Raw genomic sequence first — 6,818 nt, forward strand, 5'->3', positions numbered from 1 at the left:
CTCAGGTCCTGGTCTCATGATTCATGGGATCAAGCCAGCCCTGTGTTGGGCTCTGCGCTCTGTAGGAGTCTGCTTAGATATTCCTATCCCCTACCCCTTCCCCTGCTCGCACGCGTTCTCTCTCCCAAATAAATCTTTATTTTAAAAAATATTTTATTTATTTATTTGTCTCAGAGAGAGAGAGAGAGAGAGAGAGACAGTGTGAGCAGGGTAAGTGGCAGGCTTATAAAAGTATTTTCTCCATTAAGGCCTATAGGTACAATTTTGGGGATCCATAAGGCTCAAGGTTTAAAAAAAAAATGATGTTATATATTATACTGTCCCAAAGAAATAAATTACAAAGGCAGAAATCTAAAAGTAGTTCTACTTAGAATTCTGTAAGGGGCATTTACGTACACATTTTCTGCCATCCCTTCTTTCCCCTGAGTCCCAGACACTGACTTTTAAAATAAATAATGTGGCAAAGGTACATATATATATATATATACCAGTGTCCATTCTCCTAGTCTTCCATTTGGTAGTAGAATATCTAAGGTTTAACTGGGCATATTTAACTTAGCTAGAGACTATAATTATTAGCGTCCTATCCTCCCTTGCAATTGGACATTACCATGTGTTAAATTTTGGCAGTTAGAACTGAGCATTTGCGACTGGTACAGCATCTCAGTCATACCCTTAGACAGACAGATAGCCGCTAGTCATCTACTTTCTGTCTCCTCTTTCCAGTGAGTGGCATGTAACCTGGTGATGCTGGGCCATCTTCAACTATGCAACCAATAGAAAATACCCTAGGTGATGTTAAAAGAGAGGAAAAATTGGATCCCTAGAAAATCTCATAAAAATGCTTTCTAGTTTCTGTAAATGTAACTATCTTATTCACTATACTGAGAGCTCATATATATGTGTACACATACTTATATAAAAATATATGCAAATATACTTAATATATAAATGTTTCCAGTTGAGGAAGGAATGAAGAAAAGCAGGGAAGGAGAGAATGAAGGAAGAAGGGAGGAAGGAAGGAAGGAAGGAAGGAAGGAAGGAAGGAAGGAAGGAAGGAAGGAAGCAATCTAGATTTAATATGTAGACAAGTTGGTAGGAAAAGATATAATGGGTAATCATTTAACTTAATTGTCACTGTAGACAAGTTGGTAGAGAAAGATATAATGAGTAATCATTTAACTTAATTGTCACTACGTGAATTATTAAATATTAAGTGTGGACTTTGCTTGGAAACATGTACTCAAGTAATTAAACAACCTGTGAACTATAAAGACTGTTACTCAATTAAGAGTATTAATGATAGATCTGGAGAAGAGTCTGACATTTCATTAGGAATCTTACTGAACTTGACAATAAGACCTTGGTGGCCTTTTTCACTCTCAATGTGTTATTATAATACGACTGTAATGAAAGCAAAATAACTCATTTGACAATAATATTGTGGCTAGGATAGTGATAAGTGATAGGTAAAGAGTCAGACTTAGAGACCTCAGACATCTAGACCACCCTACTCCTTTCACATACGGGAAGCTCAAGGTTTACAGAGGCTAAGCTCTCTTTTCTTGAAAGCTCAATTTCTCCCTGTGAACACTTTGTTTCAAATTCACACTAGCCATAACACATAGAAACTACATTTCAAGCGTTCTCCAAATACAATTGCTTGAGTTTACACTATTAAGTTTAGATTCTTCAGGTAAAGCGAGTTGTGGAACTGAGCACACCTTTAACTTATATTCGATTGGTGGGAGCATTTGTCAACCACCGGCACCTAGGAAATGATTTCATTTTCAATTTAAGCTCTCAAGAATTTCTCACGGTTTACAAGAGAGTGTAATATACGACTCACTTGTGAAAACCTAAAGAAAGAGGCATATTATGTATTTCATTATTATGTATTGCTTTAAAATATTTGTTAAGACACTTTAAGAAGTCATTTATTTTCCCAATAACAATGGCAAAACACTGAAAGAAAATTACAGAACATTGTATTCCCTTTTCTCACCACACTAAAGTACTTAGAATATATTGGCATATCTTGTGATACATATTTAAAATAGGATTGGAATCCCACCATAAATAGATGTATATCTATTTTGTTCCACTTAATATAACATAAAAATTTTCTGTAATAATATATTCTTGGTAAATATCCTATAAATAGCTGTTTATTTGTATCATCTGACCCTTCTGTAATGTTTGCTAATTTTTTTCTATATTCATTGTTTTGAGAGAATGGGCACCATCTGAATATTTCTATTATCAACAAAATGTTAAAACCAATTGTTTATGTTTTCTTTCTGTGCTTAATGATTAGAAAATTTATCTTTATCACAATTATCTATTCAGTATTCACCTACATTTTCATAGGGTTGTGAGAAACTGAACTTCAAAAAACTGAACACAATATTGGTGAAGAGAATGAAAAGGATTTTGTATTCCTTGAGATAATTTAAGTTATCAAGAAACCCTGCCACTAAAGTATGACTGAACTGACAGGATTGTTTACTCAGTTCATCCCCAGTTAATCAGGTTTTGAAATGAATATTTGGGTAAATCAAATGACCTTGTTAACGCAAAGAACATAAGTTCAGCCTGCTTCCTTTCCTCCCCATCTGGTACAAATAAAATACCTTTATTCACTTAACAGCTATAAATTATAATCTTTCTTAAGCCCCAAATTATCAGTTTCCTTTACAGTAAACTCCTTGAAAATTAGGATTTTTCCATGGTCTTGAACTCATCATTTTGAGGATCGGTTCTCATTATGATAGATTGAACTGCTATAGTTCAGCAGGATTGAGCTGAATATCTATTGTTTCTAGTAAAGTCTATATTTCAGTTTATAGGAAGTTCTTTGCATCAGCTTTTTCATTTGTAAAACAGAGATTATCATATATTACACCTCATGGATTTATTGTGAGGACAGAATATATGTGTGGGAAGTGCATAGAAAGACCCAGGATAATTTCAGCATTTATTCATGTTAGCTATCTTAAGAATCATTATTATTTTTCTTGTTTTTATTTAATGTGAAATTGGAAAAAAAATACCTATTATTATCATCAGGTGGTTTTTCATTAATATCTGTTAAAAGAATCAGTGAGAGTTACTAGGGTCACGTTGTTAGGGTAGGGTTCTTAGTTAATGATTCTGATTTACTTGTTTGAAGTTGTCAAAGTTTTATTGGCCCTCCACTCCCCACCATTATTTTTTATCCTTTTGCAGGACATTAGGTTTTTAAATGTTATCATGAGACAGAAGGTAGGGCTTTGCGTACAGTTGACCTTAACTGCTTATAAAATTAGTTCCTCAGCGTGACACCCTCAATTGTGGTATACCTGGGATGTCAGTATAATTGTTATGGTCCCTGCCTATACATGCTGTGTGCCCAAAATCCAGTTCACAAGGAAACCCTGTGACTGAAAACAACTTCAGTGGAACAATGTGCTGCCTTTATTCATTTATCTTCCTTGCTCAGAGCCACAATTACACATGAACTGTCAAAATCAGTGACACCCTCCAATACATTCCTCCCACGGGATTCCTCATCTATGGAAGTTACTCCAGCAAAACCAAACAAAACAATAAACCAAAACTTGGCATCATCTTTCATGATTCTCTTTCTCTTACACCCCTCAGTGGGTCCTTCAGCCAGCCCTGTGTGTTTTACTTTCAACACTACCATGCTGGTCCAGCCACCGTTCTCTTTTTTCTGGATCATTACAGGAACATCCTAACTCGTTTTACTGAATCCATCCTATCCCTCCTTAACAGGAGTGAGAGGAATTCTATTTAAAAGTAAGTTACATCTGTCACTCCTCCCCTCAAAACTTCACAGAACCTTCTTATATCATTCAAAGTCACAATACTTACAAGAGTCTGATATGGCCCTCTATGCTTTGTTCCTGCATTATAGCTCTGTGCTTATCTCATTCTACTCTATTCTGGAAAATGAAATTGCTCTTGTGTTTTAAGGATCAAACTTGCTTTGATATTACTTTACATTTTGATTTTTAGCTAGATATGTATTCACACATATAGAAATTTAATAGTTTGCATTATATATATGGCATATATATTACGTTATTTATAGCAGATTTTGTAGATTACTTTTGTTGACATTCAATCATTTTTTTAAAGATTTTATTTATTTATTTGACAGAGAGAGAGAGCACAAATGGGAAGGAGGATAGAGTAAGAGGGGCAAGCAGACTCCCTGCTGAGCAGGGAGCCCTCCCCAGGGCTCGATCCCAGGACTCTGGGATCATGACCTGAGCTGAAGGCAGATGCTTAACTGACTGAGCTACCCAGGTGCCCTTCAATCATGTTTTGACTTTGATTCTTTTGTATTCCCAAGAATGGCTGTCTCTGCTCTCCTTTGACTAATTTTGGTGCTTTAAATTTGATCTGCTTGTTCCCTGGCCAGTACTTAGGTAAAAAGCAAACTGTTATGGCAGTAACAATTTTGACTTTTCAGGCGGAGAATCTCAATTTGGATCTCTACTCTGCAAATACCAGTTGTGGACAAATTGTTTCACTTCACTTATTCTGAAGAGATTTTGTGTCACATGTTGATATAAATCCCACAAAGGCCTAGTGGATTAGATTAGATTATTTTGAAAGTCATTGTTAACATATTAGCTCTTGAGAATTTGCTCTTTGTTCATAGTTTGGCCATTCTGCTTTATAGCATCTTGCTTTATTTTATGGTGATTTTCTGTATAATTTTCTGTTCTAATTTTTTGGTGAATGATTTTGGGTAACACTGTGGGCTGTATATGTTGGGCATGGAACACATGGGCTGCTGACATTGACTTCCTGAAAATGCCAGCGAATGCCCTCAGCTCCTGGACTAGCTGTGGTGAGGAGAGTTTTATGGATCATCCTAACTCAAATATGACAAAAAGAAAAAAAAATAGCAGCAACTGCTCTAACATGTTTTCACTAGCTGCCTTGAGATGCTGTAGCTATTTGAAACATTGTCATACTGAGTTACATTTGCTAACATTTCTCCTTTCTCATTTGTGCTTAGATGATCATTAGTCATTTATTGTTAGAAAGGAAAGAAACATACAGTTCTTCTAACACTGAATTTGAGAGAAAAGTGGAATCTATTTTCATTAACCCTGGCCTTGGATTTCTCATTTCAAATAACCTGAGCTGAAAAGTATGCGTTTAAAATGTCAAGTTATCCATTAGATCCTAACTAGAAGGTTAAGAGTCCAACCCAAGATTCTGTTAGGGTTGTAGGATTTCCATTAGCTGTTGTACCAAGAGCTTGAGATGAAACTGAGACTCAGCTAAAGTCAAAGTGACAGGACTAGATGCTTGCCTTCCATACATGCACAGATGACTCTTCTAACTGACCAAGATGTGCTTCTGGAGAGTAGTTTCCAAAAGTGAGTGATAAGGGTACACTTACTCATCTTCAGAAATTCACATGATCTTGATGGCACCCAATAATTTTTATTTATTTTATATTGGAGTCCACAGTAGAGAAGTCAAAAGAAATTTCCGGATTTAGTGAAAATCAAAACCTCAACATTGGACTCCTGAATATTTTGTTATACTCACTTGAACACATACATTTTGATATCCTTTGGAATGAAGAAGGGCATATAACTCTATAAACTGGTATAGAGTCAAAACAATTTAGAGTGCTATGATTTATACAAAGTAACCTGTTTCTGTGTTAGCTTTTACTTCACTCATTTATAAGATGAGGATAATATTCTTTGTCCCACTTTTCTCACTGGCTTTATTTCAAGGATCAAAAAGTATGGATATGAAAGCAAATGTTAACTAAAGTAATATATGATGTTATGCTGTTAAATGGGGGAATAAATATGCCAATTATACTAATGTTGTGATTATTTAGATTCTAGAAGCAAATTCTAAATATCACAGAATTTTATTTTTTTCCCAAATATCACAGAATTTTAAATGTTTAATGGGTTTGAGATCATTTGGCCATGGATAATTATGTCATATTTTAGTTGGATAATTGGCAGTGGAGAATTTCCAGTGCTAATCCCAAAAGTAGTGCTGAAATTCAATAATTTGAATTCCTAGCCTAATTTACTCTCCACAGTGCTCCTTTTTTGTAAATGATAGCTTATATGTTTTGATTCTGGAGCACTAACATGGAATAAATATGGTGATACAGAGACAGTATACACAGTTTAATGATTAAAAAAAAAATTCAGTTACGGGGGGAATGGGTTAGCCTGGTGATGGGTATTAAAGAGGGCATGTATTGAATGGAGCACTGGGTGTTATACGCAAACAATGAATCATGGAACGCTACATCAAAAAAAATTAATTAAAAAGTACAATTATGAATGGAATATTACTATTTTACTTTTTTACTATTAAATTTCTTACCTTTTTTCTTTACTATTTTTACTATTAATATTATCTCTGGTGACCTCAGATCATCAGATATTATGGGGATATTTTTCTCCTCTTTATTTGTGTTTTATTCTGACTTTGTTCTTCTGAAAATTAGTACAAAGTCAGGGATATAATATTTGTTTTTACACCTGGGAAGGTTATTAATTATTCTCTGACTGTATTTATATGTAATCATAAAAAATATAAGCTTTGTGTGGGCACCTGGGTGGCTCAGTCGTTGAGCGTCTGCCTTCGGCTCAGGTCATGATCCCAGGGTCCTGGGATCGAGCCCCACATCGGGCTCCCTGCTCTGTGGGAGCCTGCTTCTCCTTCTCCCTCACTTGTGCTCTCTAGCTCTCTCTCTGTATCTCTCCAATAAATAAATAAAATCTTTAAAAAAAAAATAAGCTTTGTGAATAAGA

Source organism: Mirounga angustirostris, unplaced genomic scaffold (genome assembly GCF_029215605.1).
Source record: "Mirounga angustirostris isolate CCGP_5_RB_7025 unplaced genomic scaffold, mMirAng1.0.hap1 SCAF_13, whole genome shotgun sequence".
NCBI classification, from domain to species: Eukaryota; Metazoa; Chordata; class Mammalia; order Carnivora; family Phocidae; genus Mirounga; species Mirounga angustirostris.